This window comes from Castanea sativa, chromosome 5 (genome assembly GCF_040712315.1).
Source record: "Castanea sativa cultivar Marrone di Chiusa Pesio chromosome 5, ASM4071231v1".
Taxonomy (NCBI): domain Eukaryota; kingdom Viridiplantae; phylum Streptophyta; class Magnoliopsida; order Fagales; family Fagaceae; genus Castanea; species Castanea sativa.
In genome coordinates this window covers 33,021,179-33,039,328 of record NC_134017.1, presented here as the reverse complement: position 1 = coordinate 33,039,328, position 18,150 = coordinate 33,021,179, and the positions used below count along the sequence as shown (strand labels likewise).

Here is an 18,150-nt window from a genome sequence, read left to right as displayed (position 1 = left end):
ACACGGGTGCAACCCGAGGGGCTTCCGCGGATTTTCGAGATCGACATCGCCCGACGCTTTGTCGCCCGTATTTTTGGTCGGGGCGGACTAAGCCCGCGAAGCGAGCGTCTGGGCCGACGTGAACGATAAGCCGGCGGAAGAAATAAAAACGAACGCGAAGAAAAAGAAAGGAGGGCAACAGGAGGACTTCCCGGGAGGTCACCCATCCTCGTACTGCTCTCGCCCAAACACGCTTAAGCTGCGGAGTTCGATGGGATCCGGTGCATTAGTGTTGGTATGATCGCACCCATCAGCATAAGCGCGTTTAATTCTTATAAGGGATCCGGATGCGGCGACGCACTTTAACACCACCGCATACACGGGTGCAACCCGAGGGGCTTTCGCGGATTTTTCGAGATTGACATCTCCCGACGCTTTGTCGCCCGTATTTTTGGTCGGGGCGGACTAAGCCCGCGAAGCGAGCGTCTGGGCCGACGTGAACGATAAGCCGGCGGAAGAAATAAAAACGAACGCGAAGCAAAAGAAAGGGGTGCAACACGAGGACTTCCCAGGAGGTCACCCATCCTAGTACTACTCTCGCCCAAACACGCTTAACTGCGGAGTTCCGATGGGATCCGGTGCATTAGTGTTGGTATGATCGCACCCATCAGCATAAGCGCGTTTAATTCTTATAAGGGATCCGGATGCGGCGACGCACTTTAACACCACCGCATACACGGGTGCAACCCGAGGGGCTTCCGCGGATTTTTCGAGATCGACATAGCCCGACGCTTTGTCGCCCGTATTTTTGGTCGGGGCGAGACTAAGCCCGCGAAGCGAGCGTCTGGGCCGACGTGAACGATAAGCCGGCGGAAGAAATAAAAACGAACGCGAAGAAAAAGAAAGGGGTGCAACACGAGGAGGTCCCGGGAGGTCACCCGTCCTAGTACTACTCTCGCCCAAACACGCTTAGCTGCGGAGTTCGATGGGATCCGGTGCATTAGTGTTGGTATGATCGCACCCATCAGCATAAGCGCGTTTAATTCTTATAAGGGATCCTGATGCGGCGACGCACTTTAACACCACCGCATACACTGGTGCAACCCGAGGGGCTTCCGCGGATTTTCGAGATCGACATCGCCCGACGCTTTGTCGCCCGTATTTTTGGTCGGGGCGGACTAAGCCCGCGAAGCGAGCGTCTGGGCCGACGTGAACGATAAGCCGGCGGAAGAAATAAGACGCGAAGAAAAAGAAAGGGGTGCAACACGAGGACTTCCCAGGAGGTCACCCATTCTAGTACTACTCTCGCCCAAACACGCTTAACTACAGAGTTCTGATGGTATCCAGCGCATCGGTGTTGGTATGATCGCACCCATTAGCATAAGAGCGTTTAATTCTTATAAAGGATATGGACGCAGCGACGCACTTTAACACTACTACATACATAGGTGAAACCTGAGGGGATTTCGCGGATTTTTCGTGAACGACATCTCCCGACGCTTTGGCGCCCTGTAATTTTTGTCCGGGGCAGACTATGGCTGGGAAGCGAGCGTCCTGGGCCGACGTGAACGATAAGCCCGACGGAAGAAATAAAATAAAACGCGAATAAAAAGAAAGCGATGCAACACGAGGACTTCCCGGGAGGTCACCCATCCTAGTACTACTCTCGCCCAAACACGCTTAGCGCGGAGTTCGATGGGATCCGGTGCATTAGTGTTGGTATGATCGCACCCATCAGCATAAGCGCGTTTAATTCTTATAAGGGATCCGGATGCGGCGACGCACTTTAACACCACCGCATACACGGGTGCAACCCGAGGGGCTTCCGCGGATTTTTCGAGATCGACATCGCCCGACGCTTTGTCGCCCGTATTTTTGGTCCGGGGCGGACTAAGCCCGCGAAGCGAGCGTCTGGGCCGACGTGAACGATAAGCCGGCGGAAGAAATAAAAACGAACGCGAAGAAAAAGAAAGGGGTGCAACACGAGGACTACCCCGGAGGTCACCCATCCTAGTACTACTCTCGCCCAAACACGCTTAAGAGCGGAGTTCTTATGGGATCCGGTGCATTAGTGTTGGTATGATCGCACCCATCAGCATAAGCGCGTTTAATTCTTATAAGGGATCCGGATGCGGCGACGCACTTTAACACCACCGCATACACGGGTGCAACCCGAGGGGCTTCCGCGGATTTTTCGAGATCGACATCTCCCGACGCTTTGTCGCCCGTATTTTTGGTCGGGGCGGACTAAGCCCGCGAAGCGAGCGTCTGGGCCGACGTGAACGATAAGCCGGCGGAAGAAATAAAAACGAACGCGAAGAAAAAGAAAGGGGTGCAACACGAGGACTTCCCGGGAGGTCACCCATCCTAGTACTACTCTCGCCCAAACACGCTTAGCTGCGGAGTTCGATGGGATCCGGTGCATTAGTGTTGGTATGATCGCACCCATCAGCATAAGCGCGTTTAATTCTTATAAGGGATCCGGATGCGGCGACGCACTTTAACACCACCGCATACACGGGTGCAACCCGAGGGGCTTCCGCGGATTTTTCGAGATCGACATCGCCCGACGCTTTGTCGCCCGTATTTTTGGTCCGGGGCGGACTAAGCCCGCGAAGCGAGCGTCTGGGCCGACGTGAACGATAAGCCGGCGGAAGAAATAAAAACGAACGCGAAGAAAAAGAAAGGGGTGCAACACGAGGACTTCCCGGGAGGTCACCCATCCTAGTACTACTCTCGCCCAAACACGCTTAGCTGCGGAGTTCGATGGGATCCGGTGCATTAGTGTTGGTATGATCGCACCCATCAGCATAAGCGCGTTTAATTCTTATAAGGGATCCGGATGCGGCGACGCACTTTAACACCACCGCATACACGGGTGCAACCCGAGGGGCTTCCGCGGATTTTTCGAGATCGACATCCGCCCGACGCTTTGTCGCCCGTATTTTTGGTCCGGGGCGGACTAAGCCCGCGAAGCGAGCGTCTGGGCCGACGTGAACGATAAGCCGGCGGAAGAAATAAAAACGAACGCGAAGAAAAAGAAAGGGGTGCAACACGAGGACATCCCGGGAGGTCACCCATCCTAGTACTAATCTCGCCCAGTCACGCTTAGCTGCGGAGTTCGATGGGATCCGGTGCATTAGTGTTGGTATGATCGCACCCATCAGCATAAGCGCGTTTAATTCTTATAAGGGATCCGGATGCGGCGACGCACTTTAACACCACCGCATACACGGGTGCAACCCGAGGGGCTTCCGCGGATTTTTCGAGATCGACATCGCCCCGACGCTTTGTCGCCCGTATTTTTGGTCGGGGCGGACTAAGCCCGCGAAGCGAGCGTCTGGGCCGACGTGAACGATAAGCCGGCGGAAGAAATAAAAACGAACGCGAAGAAAAAGAAAGCGTTGCTACACGAGGACTTCCCACGAGGTCACCCATCCTAGTACTACTCTCGCCCAAACACGCTTAGCTGCAGAGTTCTGATGGCATCCGGTGCATTAGTGTTGGTATGATCGCACCCATCAGCATAAGCGCGTTTAATTCTTATAAGGGATCCGGATGCGGCGACGCACTTTAACACCACCGCATACACAGGTGCAACCCGAGGGGCTTCCGCGGATTTTTCGAGATCGACATCGCCCGACGCTTTGTCGCCCGTATTTTTGGTCGGGGCGGACTAAGCCCGCGAAGCGAGCGTCTGGGCCGACGTGAACGATAAGCCGGCGGAAGAAATAAAAACGAACGCGAAGAAAAAGAAAGGGGTGCAACACGAGGACTTCCCTGGAGGTCACCCATCCTAGTACTACTCTCGCCCAAACACGCTTAAGAGCGGAGTTCGATGGGATCCGGTGCATTAGTGTTGGTATGATCGCACCCATCAGCATAAGCGCGTTTAATTCTTATATAGGAATCGGATGCGGCGTCGCACTTTAACACCACCGCATACACAGGTGCAACCCGAGGGGCTTCCGCGGATTTTTCGAGATCGACATCTCCCGACGCTTTGTCGCCCGTATTTTTGGTCGGGGCGGACTAAGCCCGCGAAGCGAGCGTCTGGGCCGACGTGAACGATAAGCCGGCGGAAGAAATAAAAACGAACGCGAAGAAAAAGAAAGGGGTGCAACACGAGGACTTCCCGGAGGTCACCCATCCTAGTACTACTCTCGCCCAAACACGCTTAGCTGCGGAGTTCGATGGGATCCGGTGCATTAGTGTTGGTATGATCGCACCCATCAGCATAAGCGCGTTTAATTCTTATAAGGGATCCGGAGGCGGCGACGCACTTTAACACCACCGCATACACGGGTGCAACCCGAGGGGCTTCCGCGGATTTTTCGAGATCGACATCGCCCCGACGCTTTGTCGCCCGTATTTTTGGTCGGGGCGGACTAAGCCCGCGAAGCGAGCGTCTGGGCCGACGTGAACGATAAGCCGGCGGAAGAAATAAAAACGAACGCGAAGATAAAGAAAGGGGTGCAACACGAGGACTTCCGGGGAGGTCGCCCATCCTAGTACTACTCTCGCCCAAACACGCTTAATCGCGGAGTTCGATGGGATACGGTGCATTAGTGTTGGTATGATCGCACCCATCAGCATAAGCGCGTTTAATTCTTATAAGGGATCCGGATGCGGCGACGCACTTTAACACCACCGCATACACGGGTGCAACCCGAGGGGATTCCGCGGATTTTTCGAGATCAACATCGCCCGACGCTTTGTCGCCCGTATTTTTGGTCCGGGGCGGACTAAGCCCGCGAAGCGAGCGTCTGGGCCGACGTGAACGATAAGCCGGCGGAAGAAATAAAAACGAACGCGAAGAAAAAGAAAGGGGTGCAACACGAGGACTTCCCGGGAGGTCACCCATCCTAGTACTACTCTCGCCCAAACACGCTTAACTCGCGGAGTTCGATGGGATCCGGTGCATTAGTGTTGGTGTGATCGCACCCATCAGCATAAGCGCGTTTAATTCTTATAAGGGATCCGGATGCGGCGACGCACAATGACACCACCCCAAACACAGGTGCAACCCGAGGGGCTTCCGCGGATTTTTCGAGATCGACATCGCCCCGACGCTTTGTCGCCCGTATTTTTGGTCCGGGGCGGACTAAGCCCGCGAAGCGAGCGTCTGGGCCGACGTGAACGATAAGCCGGCGGAAGAAATAAAAACGAACGCGAAGAAAAAGAAAGGGGTGCAAAACGAGGACTTCCCAGGAGGTCTCCCGTACTAGGACTACTCTCGCCCAAACACGCTTAGCTGCGGAGTTCTGATGGGATCCGGTGCATTAGTGTTGGTATGATCGCACCCATCAGCATAAGCGCGTTTAATTCTTATAAGGGATCCAGATCCGAAGACCAAACGTCTCAACACCACTCACACACGAGCAACACGAGGGGCTTCCGCGGATTTTTCGAGATCGACATCGCCCCGACGCTTTGTCGCCCCGTATGTTTGGTCCGGGGCGGTCTCAGCCCGCGCCGCGAGCGTCTGGGCCGACGTGAACGATAAGCCGGCGGAAGAAATAAAAACGAACGCGAAGAAAATGAAAGGGGTGCAACACGAGGACTTCCCAGGAGGTCACCCATCCTAGTACTCCTCTCGTCGATTCTGTGTTTTCTGCTGAGTTGTGATGTGATCCGTTGCATTAGTGTTGGTATGATCGCACCCATCAGCATAAGCGCGTTTAATTCTTATAAGGGATCCGGATGCAGCGACGCACTTTAACACCACCGCATACACGGGTGCAACCCGAGGGGCTTCCGCGGATTTTTCGAGATCGACATCGCCCCGACGCTTTGTCGCCCGTATTTTTGGTCCGGGCGGACTAAGCCCGCGAAGCGAGCGTCTGGGCCGACGTGAACGATAAGCCGGCGGAAGAAATAAAAACGAACGCGAAGAAAAAGAAAGGGGTGCAACACGAGGACTTCCGCGTAGGGCACCCATCCTAGTACTACTCTCGCCCAAACACGCTTAGCTGCGGAGTTCGATGTGATCCGGTGCATTAGTGTTGGTATGATCGCACCCATCAGCATAAGCGCGTTTAATTCTTATAAGGGATCCGGATTCAGCGACGCTTTTTAAGACCACCGCATACACCGTAGCAACCCGAGGGGCTTCCGCGGATTTTTCGAGATCGACATCGCCCCGACGCTTTGTCGCCCGTATTTTTGGTCGGGGCGGACTAAGCCCGCGAAGCGAGCGTCTGGGCCGACGTGAACGATAAGCCCGGCGGAAGAAATAAAAACGAACGCGAAGAAAAAGAAAGGGGTGCAACACGAGGACTTCCCGGGAGGTCACCCATCCTAGTACTACTCTCGCCCAAACACGCTTAATCGCGGAGTTCGATGGGATCCGGTGCATTAGTGTTGGTATGATCGCACCCATCAGCATAAGCGCGTTTAATTCTTATAAAGGATCCGGATCCAGCGACGACCATTAACAACACCGCATACACACGATCAACACGAGGGGCTTCCGCGGATTTTTCGAGATCGACATCGCCCCGACGCTTTGTCGCCCCGTATTTTTGGTCCGGGGCAGACTAAGCCCGCGAAGCGAGCGTCCTGGGCCGACGTGAACGATAAGCCGAGCGGAAGAAATAAAAACGAACGCGAAGAAAAAGAAAGGGGTGCAACACGAGGACTTCCCGGGAGGTCACCCATCCTAGTACTACTCTCGCCCAAACACGCTTAATCGCGGAGTTCGATGGGATCCGGTGCATTAGTGTTGGTATGATCGCACCCATCAGCATAAGCGCGTTTAATTCTTATAAGGGATCCGTTTGCAGCGTCTGTGTTTTTACCAACCGCTTACTCAGGTGCAACCCGAGGGGCTTCCGCGGATTTTTCGAGATCGACATCGCCCCGACGCTTTGTCGCCCGTATTTTTGGTCCGGGGCTGACTAAGCCCGCGAAGCGAGCGTCCTGGGCCGACGTGAACGATAAGCCCGGTGGAAGAAATAAAAACAGAACGCGAAGAAAAAGAAAGGGGTGCAACACGAGGACTTCCCAGGAGGTCACCCATCCTAGTACTACTCTCGCCCAAACACGCTTAACGGCGGAGTTCTGATGGGATCCGGTGCACTAGTGTTGGTATGATCGCACCCATCAGCATAAGCGCGTTTAATTCTTATAAAGGATCCGGATGCAGCGACGCACTTTAACACCACCGCATGCACAGGTTCAACTCGATGGGGCTTCCGCGGATTTTTCGAGATCGACACCGCCCCGACGCTTTGTTGCCTCGTATTTTTGGCCAGGGGCAGACCAAGCCCGCGAAGCGAGCGTCCTGGACCGACGTGAACGATAATCCCGACGGGAGATATAAAATAAAACGCGATGAAAAAGAAAGGGGTGCAACACGAGGACTTCCCAGGAGGTCACCCATCCTAGTACTACTCTCGCCCAAACACGCTTAACTGCGGAGTAAAGCAATCCATCAAACTTACTGTGGCTCATCAACACTTATGAGATATGGTTTCTGCTAATTTCCCCGAAGTAGAGGGTCTGAGGACCCGACATAACTAAGGTTCTGTTTAACAGTCAATAGGATATCAATTTCCACGAGGTATGTGGTCCGAGGACCATGCATGACTAAGTTTCTGTTTGATATTCAGTAATAGCGAATTGAAATGTTAGTTTCTCCAAAGTAGAAGATCCGAGGACCTGACATAACTAAGGTAGTTTAACACTCAATAAATTACCAATTTCCACGAGGTATGTGGTCCGAGGACCATGCATGACCAAGTTTTTGTTTGATATTTAGAAATAGCGAATTGAAATGTTAATTTTCCCCAAGTAGAAGGTCCGAAAACCCGACATAACTAAGGTTCTGTTTAACAATCAATAAGATATCAATTTCCACGAAGTATGTGGTCCGAGGACCATGCATGACCAAGTTTCTGTTTGATATTCGTAATAAGTAAATCGAACTGTTATATAATGATAATTTGAATAACGAACGACAAAAGTGCTTTTCATTAATAATAATACCTTCGTAGGTTATTTACATTCCAAGGGCGTTGTACAATTTTTTCATCTAGATCAACTAAGCGATATGACCTTATGCCCGCTATAGAAATGATTCGGCATGGTCCTTCCCAAGTTGGTGCTAGCTTTCCCCACGCTGGATTTTTGGAAGTACCCATGACTTTCCTCAACACCAAATCCCCAGGCGCTAGTGGCCTTAAACTTCACATGAGCATCATATCCTTGTTTGAGCTTCTGCTGATAATAAGCCAGTTGGACCATGGCGGCCTCTCGCCGTTCCTCAACCAGATCCAGGCTTTTCTCCAAGAGGCCATCGTTATTTCCCGGGATGAAAGAACTCGTCCTTAATGTAGGAAACCTAGATTCCAAAGGTATCACCGCCTCAGCCCCGTAAGTCATGGAGAATGGTGTTTCTCTAGTGGATCTTCGCGGCGTAGTCCGATATGTTCACAAAACATGTGGCAATTCCTCTACCCATCTACCTTTGCATCATCCAGCCTCTTCTTAAGTCCACTGACTATAACTTTGTTAACGGCCTCGGCCTGCCCATTTCCCTAAGGATAAGCTAGAGTGGAGTATCTATTTGTGATGCCCAAGTCATTACAATATTTCCTGAAAGCTTTACTATCAAATTGCACGCCATTATTTGAAATAAGTGTGTGAGGTACCCCAAATCTAGTGATAATGTTCTTCCAGATAAATTTCTTGGTGTCCATATCCCTAATATTTGATAAAGGCTCAGTTTCGACCCACTTGGTGAAGTAATCAGTTCCCACGAATAGCCATCTTTTGTTTCCCATAGCTCTCGAAAAAGGCCTAACTATATCCAGTCCCCATTAAGCGAATGACCAAGGACTAGACAAAGGATTAAGGACACCACCAGGCTGATGAATATTGGGAACAAACCTCTGGCACTGGTCACATTTTCTTGCGTAGTCCTGAGCCTCTCTCTGCATATTGGGCCACCAATATCCCTGAGTCAAAGCTCTATGGGCTAAAAATCTCCCCCTCAGTATGGCTTCCACAAATTCCCTCGTGCAATTCTTCCAAAAATGCCTCTGTCGCCTCAGGATGTACACATAGCAGGTATGGTCCGAAAAAGGAGCATTTATATAGCTTCTGATCCTCGAACAACCAGAATCAAGGCGCCTTTCGACGAATTTTATCTGCTTCAAACTTCTCCTCAGGCAGAACGTCGCTCTTTAGAAAAGAAACTACGAGGTCCATCCAGCTAGGTCCGAGCCTTATCAGATGGATATGGACGGCACTTGTGGTGGTTAAAGTCAATTTCAACAAGTCTTCGACGAGGATAATCCTAGGCAAACATTGAGCCGAGGACGTCACCAAAGTGGCCAACGAGTCCGCATGCGTGTTTCCACTTCTAGAGACATGCGAAAGGATGAAAGAATCAAACTTGGATTGTAAACATTTCACATGGGTCAGGTACTCTTGCATTCTTGGATCCCTAGCCTCCATGGTCCCCGTCACTTGGCCCACAACTAATTGAGAATTCGAGGACATATGAACTGCCTTTCCCCCCATTCTCCAGACCATATCCATACCGACTAAGACAGCTTTATACTCAGCCTCGTTATTAGTGGTCGGGAACACTAATCTCAATGATTTCTCAAAGGTAATTCCCTCAGGGGATACCAAAACAAGTCCAACGCCTGATCCCCTCTGGTTTACTGCCCTATCAACATACGCTTTCCAAACTGGAGGCCCTTTGCATGTGATCATGCCAACTGATTTTTCATCCATATGCGACTCCTTTTGCAGTTTCTCCTAACGATGGTTCGGCAAACTCTGCCACCAAATCAGTAAGAACCTGGTCCTTCACCGAGGTGTGCGGCATATATTTGATATCGAAAGCTCCCAGAATAGTTCCCCACTTGGCTACCCTCCCCAAGTAGTCAGTACTTTGCAATACTGACTTGAGAGGCAGTTGAGTCAAAACCACGACGGTGTGGGATTGGAAGTAGTGAGGAAGCTTTCGTGTAGCATGGACTACGGCTAAAATTGCCTTCTCCAAAGGCAAATAACGCACCTCAGCTTCATTCAAAGATTTGCTAACATAATAAGTCGGTCTTTGTACTCCACCGTCGTCCCTTATCAGAACCAAGCTGACTGCATGGATAGCTACAGCTAGGTATGCAAACAGGATTTCATCGACCTCCGACCGAGACATGATGGGTGGCCGGGAAAGATATTCCTTAAGTTGCTGAAAAGCTAAAGCGCACTCCTCGGACCATTGGAATCCTTTCCACTTATTTAACAATTGGAAAAAAGGTCTACACCTATCAGCGGACTGAGAGATAAATCTGCTGAGAGCAGCAGTCATCTCGGTCAATTTCTGAACTTCCTTCGGATTCCGAAGTGGTTGCAAGCCTTGAATGGCTCTGACTTGTGCCGGATTTACCTATATTCCTCTATGAGTCACCATGTAGCCTAGGTACTTTCCGAAGCCCACCCCAAAAGAATACTTTGAGGCGTTAAGGTGCAGCTTGTACTTCCTAAGTGTTTGAAAGGTGTCGTCCAAATCTTTCACATGCATAGGTACTGTCTTACTCTTCACTACCATATCATCCACATATACCTCAATGGTTTTCCCAAGCTTTGAATCGAACATCCTGGTCATCATCCTTTGGTAAGTAGCCCCTGCATTTTTCAAACCGAATGGCATCACTTTATAGTGATAATTCCCTGTACGAGTAATGAAGGCAGTCTTTCCTTGATCACCCAACGCCAAAGGTATTTGGTGATAACCTTGGAAGGCATCCAAAAAACTCATCCGAGGATGCCCAACCATAGCATCCACCAGCTGATCGATGCGAGGCATCGGGAACGAGTCTTTTGGACAGGCTTTGTTCAGGTCTGTGAAGTCCACACATACTCTCTACTTTCCACTCTTCTTTTTTACTACGACAGTGTGTGCCAACCATTCTGGGTAGAAAACTTCTTTAATAGCCCTAGTCCTTTTGAGCTTGAGTACCTCTTCCTTAACGGCCTCGGCATGTTCTTTAGAAGAACGCCGAGGTGGTTGCCTCCTAGGAATAACGGCAAGATTGACGTTCAAATGATGGCAAATGAAACTTGGGTTAACCCCCGGAGCCTCATAGGGATCCCATGCAAAAACATCGATATTGTTTTTCGAAAAAATCACCAATTCCATCTTCTCTTGGTGTGGTAGCCATATCCCAACTTGAAAGAACCTTTCGAGGTCATCATTTATGAGAAATCTTTCCAACTCTTCACACGTGGCCTCCTCTACTGTCACTACACCGGGCGCATCCAGAGTTGTTAATTGCTATAAGTCTTCCACAACCGAGGTCGAGGATTCTGATTCGGCTTGATGCAGCATTGCAGCCGATATGCATTGCATTGCATTGCTACTGATTGGCTCCCAAGAATTTCTTCAATCAATCCACTCAAGGGAAATTTCACTTTAACATGTAAAGTCAAGGAGACAGCACCCAAAGCATGCAGCCAAGGCCTGGCGACGATGGCCGTGTATGGAGAATATGCGTCAACCACAATAAAATCTACATCGACCGTTTTCGGGCCCGACTGTACGAGCAAACGAATTTGTCCCTTTGGTATGACAGCCTTCCATTCAAAGCTTATCAACAGCGAATCATAAGGACTGAGATCCTCTAGCTCTAACTTAAGCCCCTTAAATAAGTCAAGGTACATAATATCTGCACCGCTACCCTGATCGACCATCACCCTCTTGACGTCATAATTCCATATCCTCAATGTGACCACCAAGGCATCATCATGTGGTTGAATAGTCCCAACCTTATCCTCATCAGAGAATCCCAAAATAGGCGTACTCCCTTTGATCCTTTTCGGCCTCGAGTCAGACTCCTCGGCCTGGGAATGTGACACTGCCATCACCCTTGTAGGACAGGAACCGATCCTGCCAAGTGCAGTGAAGATGACATCAATCGTTCCCAAGGGCGACCGAGATGAGTTGTTCTTCTGATTATTTGAACCCGAATGATTTCCTTGTCCGTTGGGTTGATACAGGTGCTGCTTCAATTTTCCCTCTCTAACAAGCAGCTCTAAATGGTTCCAAAGGATCCGAAAATTCTCAGTAGTATGACCCACATCCAGATGATACTGGCAAAAGAGGTTCTGATTCCGTTTCGTAGAGTCACCCGCCATCTTACTGGGCCACTTGAAGTAGGGTTCCTTGCGGACTTTCTCCAGCAATTGGTGCACTGGTTCTCGGAATACGGTATTAACTACTTGAGGAGTGGCTGAATCAGATTGCCCAGAGAAATCTCTCATCGGCTTATTATTATGGTACTTGTCCGACATGAAATCCCTTCTCTCTTGAGGGATAACCTTCGCCTTACCCTTACCTTATTGTTGATTTTCCTCAACCCTTTTGTACTCGTTGATGCGATCCATGAGGCAACATACACTCCGCACGGGCTTTTTGGTCAGAGATTTCCTTAAATCGTGATCAGTTGGGAGGCCTACTTTGAAAGTGTTAATCGCCACTTCGTCAAAATCACCGTCGATTTCATTAAACATTTCCCAGTATCTATCAGAATATGCTTTCAAAGTCTCACCCTCCCTCATGGCCATGGATAACAATGAGTCCAAAGGCCGAGGGACTCTGCTGCATGTAATGAATCGAGACGCGAATGCCCTAATGAGTTCCATGAAAGAATCGACAAACCTCGGCTTTAGTCCGTTAAACCATCTCATAGCAACATGTCCTAGGCTTGAGGGAAAGACTTTGCACACCAAGGTTTCGTTCTGAGAATGTACCGCCATCCTCTGATTAAAATGGCTCACGTGTTCGACTAGGTCTGTCCTGCCATTATAAATGGTGAAGGTGGGCTGAGTGAACCACCGTGGGAGCCTTCCCTTCTCGATCCTGCATGAGAAGGGTGACTTGGAGTATTGGTGCAACGCTCGGCTCATAGTATCGTTTCCCAAGCCCCTGGAGGGAAACTTCTTATGCTTACGACTTGGAAACTCATCCTTCTCGTAAGAGAAGGTTTCGCTAGGTGAAGTCCTGGACCTTGGACTGTAACTGCTTCCTTGGGACCCCCAAAGGAAGGATTGGACGGAGGTGAAACCCACCTTCGTCTGACACGGAATAGCTTTTTCTTAAGGTGGTCAATCTCCCTCTACATGGCCTTGGCATCATCCTCATGGGTGGCCCTGCTTCCACCACACGAATGGCTTGCATCAGGGTGTACTGTATGCACATTTCCCTCTCAATCCCTCCGACGTTCAAGACGCTCAAAATGATCTTCGCACTGGGACCCCTAAGACTCTGCATGATGCGAACCTAAGCCTGCCATGATGTTCCAATTCTTTCAACACTAGATTCCCACAGACGGCACCAATTGTAGGTGCACAATTTGTACCCGATCCAATCCCTAGATGGACCCAGGCCCAAAGAGTCTTATACAATGAAATTTATAGAGTATGGGTTTGAAATCTAGGTTAAGGATATTGGAGAGTTGATAAACAGGCTAGAATGTCGCAATCTATGCAAGTAATAGATGAATATGACAAAAAACTCTCCTCGGACGTAAGCTGAGGACCACTTGTATTGCCTTTCTCTCTAAGCAAAAGATTACAATTGGTCTTTTAGTTTTTCCTCCTTCCTCTTCTTCATACCGCTCATGTCCTCTTATATCCCTCTTCTTCTCTTCTTTTTCTCCCACGTGTAGCACAGATTTTCCTCTTAGATACTTATCCCATCCACCACCTTCTTGAAGTCTTCAAATAATAGCTGGAAGGCTGAATATTACTGTTCAGAGATCATTTCTCCATTAATGCGGCCAAGGAGGTAGATGCAGGGCCTTTAATGCGGTGGTAACAGCTTTTTTCCTCAGATATTTCTCACACGTTCCTCCTTCTAAAGAGTGCTTGGATCACGCCTTTACCCAACAGATCTTCCAGAATTCTGTCTATAAATCCTTTAGCACGTCCCATGGCCTTTACTGTGCCTGTCCGAGGAGATACTCCTCCTCGGACAATTCCTCTGCCCCTTGTAGCGCGAACTGACCTGTGAGTTTCGAAGACTCTAATTGAACAGACTTATACCAACAAACCAGGCCCAAATGTGCATTTAAGCATTTTTACCCCCCACATAGAGAATTTTCAAATGTGAAGATGTTAGATTTCTAATCAATTTAGGAATTATAAGAAAAATAGAATTATTAGGAAAAATATGTGTATGAAAAAAAAATTATCACAATTAACGTTTAAAAAAAACGTAAAACTCATCACTTAGGATGCATGTTTATCCAAAAAACTTGGAAGTTAGGACTTGGGAGAGTTCTATTAGACATAGAATTTCAAATTATAATGAAGTTAAATTATAAGAGAAATTATTAGATGGTTTGGAATTAAAAAAAAAAACACCTATCCTATGTGAAATTCTAATCAATTATATATTGTTAAAAAATGTTTCTATCCAAAAAAAAAAAATAGCGTGTATTTTTTTATAAAATTATTTTTTATCTATAATTTTAAATTTTAAATAAAATACTAATGGTTACACAATCCTAATCTAAGTAAATTAGTTAACTTATCCATGTTTCTAAGGTTTTTTTTTTTTTTAACGTGTCTTATTATTTTAAATCTAAATAAAATTATGCAATATTGATAAATCAAAAAAAATTTCTACAATATGGTAAAGCCACTTTGCGCAACCACGACATTTAAGCACAACTTTTATTATATAGCATACTATGCAAGGGAACTTACATATTTGTGAGGTAAACTAAAATAATTTTATAAAATCTTAAATTGATTAAAAAACTACACCATTGTATGATTTGCTCTTGTATGACTTCAATTTGTGTTACAATTTTTCAGAAAATTTCAATTACTGCAAAAAAATAACTCAAAATTTCAGATATTAAAACTTCTAAAATTCCAAAAAATATTAAAGATTCAGATGATTTACTGCTTAGAAATTATTGAAACAAAACATATATGACTAAACAATAGAGAAATATAAAAGAAAGATGAGTTACATTTAAAAGAATAATTTCAATTATTACAAGTTTCTTTATCTTGTAAAAAACAGCTAAAAAGAGTTTGGTGGTTTATGTACGAAAATTAATTTTTAAAGAAGTTTCAGTAGAATTGTTCTATTATTCAAAGAAGTTGAACTTTATCAATAGTTGATGATTTTTATATTTATCCAAATAAAGCCACGTTTAGGATAATCTTAATATAGGATTTAACAAGTTTTTTATTTTATTTTTTTATTTATCAATGTTTAAGTTTGAGTTTAAGTTAGACTTGTTAGAAAGATAGAGTTTCACTCTTTATTAAATTTGAGCTAAACAAAATTAATTTTGTTTAAAAAAATGATAGTGATGAGTTTGAATTTAAGTTGGACTTATTAGAGAGATAGAATTTCACTCTTTGTTAAGTTTGGATTAAACAGAAATAATTTTATTTAAAAAAATGATTTAAAAAATGATGAATTTAAGTTTAAGTTGGACTTATTAAAGAGATAGAGTTTCACTCCTTATTAAGTTTAGACTAAACAAAAATAAGTTTATTTAGATAAAATGATAATTTCATTTAGATAATGTGCTGATGTGAAAAATTATGGGAGTTTCAGAAGTTTTGGTTATATATATATATATATATATATATATATATATATATATATATATATATATATATGATATGATATAGATGTACAAATGATATGATATGATATGGTCTTTTTTAATTTTATTTCTTCCTTTTCCTTTCCTACGGTTAATATTTTTCATTTTTTCTGGAAAAAAATAACATACGCCAGACAAACGCAAACGCAAACGCAAACAACTACATTCCCAGTATATAGATGCCACGAATTCTCAGTCATCCATTTTGTACCCTGAGCAGCCACGTCACAAAATTCTCAACATCCTATCAAAATACAAATGCCTGGACCCCTCCTCACACCTTATCCTTTATTTTACCCTGGACCCAGTCAGAGGTTCCTATGTATACGTAGCTTTTTTCTTTTAATAACAAATAATGCTACATGCACAAAAGAAAAAAATTGGCAATTGTTTTTATATATGTTGAAATAGCAAGCTTTCACAAGTTTTTGTTCTCAGCTATATTAAAAAATATATCAAATTTTGTGTCTTTAGATGTTCATTTTTCTTTTTTTTCCACTTTTAGAAAAATTTTAGGACTACATAAAAATCAAAACTATCTACATAGCACATTAAGAGTAGTGAAAAAAAAAATTGAGAGTCATGTGAAAGTGACATTTTTATGGGTTCTACAATAATTTTTATTCTTGAGGAGGTGCACTTTTTTTTTTTTTAGTAAAGGATAGATCATATATTAAACAAAAAATATATGTCTATAAGCCATATCCCTTTTTGAGATTAAAATAAAATACATATGACCGAAGGGGACCATACAAACTAACAAGTTCATCAACTTGGCTGGATCATTTCCTAGCTAAAGCTTGATGCAAACCTCAATCGACACGCTTTGAGACCCAACAAACAATATTGGAATATTTACCTAGGAAAGCTAAAATTCAGATTTATGATAGAAACCCTAACCCAACGTTTATAATCGAAACGCGAACCAAAGGTATAAGTTGACCTTGACCCAATGGTTATAAAGAATCACGAACCGAAGGTATAAAGTTTGAACGCCACAAGGAAGAATCCTTGATAAGTTCACAGTTCTTGAAGAACCAAAAGAGAGCAAAGCCTCACATTTTCTGATTTTTATTCAATAATATTCTGAAAAACGTTTACAAATTTCAGAGTCTATTTAAGGGCCCCATAAAACTTGACAGACAAGAAAATATATTTTAAAATAACTCCTAATTGATACCTTACCATATCAGGAATCAAATTTGACCTAAAAATAAGGAAAATACCTAAAAAATGTACTAAATAATAAAACCCTAAATAAAAGTTGATTTGGTTTGAAATTAGCATATCCAAAATAGGAAAAAATATGCCTTAAATGATATAGAGCTGGAAAGTCAATCAGCCATTAATTCATGCCATAAATCACTCGCAATTAAGCTAGATCAGCCCTAAATAGCTTGAATTAAATTTATTACGTTTTCAGTTTCCTTTGGGCCAAGCTTGAAATGTCCTGCGTTAGAATCAGCTTAAATCTCTTGAATCAGCCCATTAAGTGCTTCTTGGATCTTCTTGGATCTTGCTCTTGTAATAGGCTCAACTGGAACATGCAATGGATCCTTGAATGCTTGTTGATTCTCATCAAAGCTTTAGCGCATTTATTCACTTCCTTGTAGCAATGTTTTACCCTATGCGTGGTACACGTATTTGCTTCTCCTTTTAAGATATATATATATAATTGCAAGACATGTGGAAAAATATTTTTCTTCTTCTATATTTGGAGTAGTTCACAATTCTGCCATTATTTTTTAAATCAACCAACTTTCCCCTTACGCTCTGTTTGTTTTAGCATTAACCTTTTTTGGAAAATAGTTCATTTTCCAAAGAGTATTTTCTAGATAACTATCTTATTTTTCAATGTTTGGTAACAATCTTAAAAATGAGCTTAAGAATGTATTTTGGTGTTTGGTATGCAATTTTTTAAAAAAATATTTCTTGTATAATATAAAACATGTATATTATGTAAACTAACTAATGTAATCATTATAAATAAAAAACCAAGAATGAATTTGGTTTTTATAATAAAATTTTGAAAATATACAATCAAAATTAATTAGTTATCAAATTTTCAATATTACTCTAAATTATGTATTTACATAATGTACTATCACTGCATAGTATCTGCCAACAAAAAAAATATTTGCCAACAAATGCAATTCTCCTAAAAAATTATCATTCATTATATAACAATATTATTAGTCCACGGTAAATATTGTCCCATGTAAAAGCAATTTAGAGCAATATAGGTACTATGTTTTAATATTGTCCCATGGAATGAAATAGTTACTGCTGCAAATTTGTTCTCCTTTGCAAGTCAGAGCTATTGACCGATCAGTGAATGATTTTTAATCAGAGAATTGTGTTATAGAGGGGAAGAGAAACATGGAGAAGAGAGAGAAGAGAGATGGTTAGAGAGAGAGATCTATGGGAAGAGGAGAGACCAGAATTAGTGACAGTAAGGGTGTGAGGAGAGAAAAAGCAAAGGGAAGAGAGAAAAAGTGAGAAAACTTACCATGAGAGAGAG

At 44.9% G+C, this 18,150-nt stretch overlaps 18 non-coding genes and 1 pseudogene across 18 annotated transcripts; all 19 read right to left on the bottom strand.

The window, feature by feature from the left end:
- Positions 1-169: 169 nt before the first annotated feature.
- LOC142637688 (5S ribosomal RNA) lies at positions 170-288 on the bottom strand (annotated as a pseudogene).
- Positions 289-526: 238 nt separating this feature from the next.
- On the bottom strand, positions 527-645 carry LOC142637536 (5S ribosomal RNA). Its single transcript, XR_012844696.1, has one exon. It is a non-coding gene; the product is annotated as a 5S ribosomal RNA (ribosomal RNA).
- A 239-nt stretch (positions 646-884) lies between these two features.
- On the bottom strand, positions 885-1,002 carry LOC142637632 (5S ribosomal RNA). Its single transcript, XR_012844788.1, has one exon. It is a non-coding gene; the product is annotated as a 5S ribosomal RNA (ribosomal RNA).
- Positions 1,003-1,234: 232 nt separating this feature from the next.
- Positions 1,235-1,353, bottom strand: LOC142637616 (5S ribosomal RNA). The gene has a single exon (XR_012844771.1). It is a non-coding gene; the product is annotated as a 5S ribosomal RNA (ribosomal RNA).
- Positions 1,354-1,595: 242 nt separating this feature from the next.
- Positions 1,596-1,712, bottom strand: LOC142637657 (5S ribosomal RNA). The gene has a single exon (XR_012844811.1). It is a non-coding gene; the product is annotated as a 5S ribosomal RNA (ribosomal RNA).
- A 239-nt stretch (positions 1,713-1,951) lies between these two features.
- Positions 1,952-2,070, bottom strand: LOC142637627 (5S ribosomal RNA). The gene has a single exon (XR_012844784.1). It is a non-coding gene; the product is annotated as a 5S ribosomal RNA (ribosomal RNA).
- A 238-nt stretch (positions 2,071-2,308) lies between these two features.
- On the bottom strand, positions 2,309-2,426 carry LOC142637573 (5S ribosomal RNA). The gene has a single exon (XR_012844731.1). It is a non-coding gene; the product is annotated as a 5S ribosomal RNA (ribosomal RNA).
- Positions 2,427-2,665: 239 nt separating this feature from the next.
- LOC142637572 (5S ribosomal RNA) lies at positions 2,666-2,783 on the bottom strand. Its single transcript, XR_012844730.1, has one exon. It is a non-coding gene; the product is annotated as a 5S ribosomal RNA (ribosomal RNA).
- Positions 2,784-3,023: 240 nt separating this feature from the next.
- Positions 3,024-3,141, bottom strand: LOC142637642 (5S ribosomal RNA). Its single transcript, XR_012844798.1, has one exon. It is a non-coding gene; the product is annotated as a 5S ribosomal RNA (ribosomal RNA).
- A 239-nt stretch (positions 3,142-3,380) lies between these two features.
- On the bottom strand, positions 3,381-3,499 carry LOC142637656 (5S ribosomal RNA). The gene has a single exon (XR_012844810.1). It is a non-coding gene; the product is annotated as a 5S ribosomal RNA (ribosomal RNA).
- Positions 3,500-3,737: 238 nt separating this feature from the next.
- On the bottom strand, positions 3,738-3,855 carry LOC142637620 (5S ribosomal RNA). The gene has a single exon (XR_012844776.1). It is a non-coding gene; the product is annotated as a 5S ribosomal RNA (ribosomal RNA).
- A 238-nt stretch (positions 3,856-4,093) lies between these two features.
- LOC142637597 (5S ribosomal RNA) lies at positions 4,094-4,210 on the bottom strand. Its single transcript, XR_012844753.1, has one exon. It is a non-coding gene; the product is annotated as a 5S ribosomal RNA (ribosomal RNA).
- A 239-nt stretch (positions 4,211-4,449) lies between these two features.
- On the bottom strand, positions 4,450-4,567 carry LOC142637678 (5S ribosomal RNA). Its single transcript, XR_012844830.1, has one exon. It is a non-coding gene; the product is annotated as a 5S ribosomal RNA (ribosomal RNA).
- A 239-nt stretch (positions 4,568-4,806) lies between these two features.
- LOC142637605 (5S ribosomal RNA) lies at positions 4,807-4,925 on the bottom strand. Its single transcript, XR_012844761.1, has one exon. It is a non-coding gene; the product is annotated as a 5S ribosomal RNA (ribosomal RNA).
- Positions 4,926-5,165: 240 nt separating this feature from the next.
- Positions 5,166-5,284, bottom strand: LOC142637602 (5S ribosomal RNA). Its single transcript, XR_012844758.1, has one exon. It is a non-coding gene; the product is annotated as a 5S ribosomal RNA (ribosomal RNA).
- Positions 5,285-5,883: 599 nt separating this feature from the next.
- On the bottom strand, positions 5,884-6,001 carry LOC142637654 (5S ribosomal RNA). The gene has a single exon (XR_012844808.1). It is a non-coding gene; the product is annotated as a 5S ribosomal RNA (ribosomal RNA).
- A 240-nt stretch (positions 6,002-6,241) lies between these two features.
- On the bottom strand, positions 6,242-6,359 carry LOC142637609 (5S ribosomal RNA). Its single transcript, XR_012844765.1, has one exon. It is a non-coding gene; the product is annotated as a 5S ribosomal RNA (ribosomal RNA).
- Positions 6,360-6,602: 243 nt separating this feature from the next.
- Positions 6,603-6,720, bottom strand: LOC142637608 (5S ribosomal RNA). Its single transcript, XR_012844764.1, has one exon. It is a non-coding gene; the product is annotated as a 5S ribosomal RNA (ribosomal RNA).
- A 243-nt stretch (positions 6,721-6,963) lies between these two features.
- Positions 6,964-7,082, bottom strand: LOC142637555 (5S ribosomal RNA). The gene has a single exon (XR_012844714.1). It is a non-coding gene; the product is annotated as a 5S ribosomal RNA (ribosomal RNA).
- Between the last annotated feature and the right edge of the window lie 11,068 nt (positions 7,083-18,150).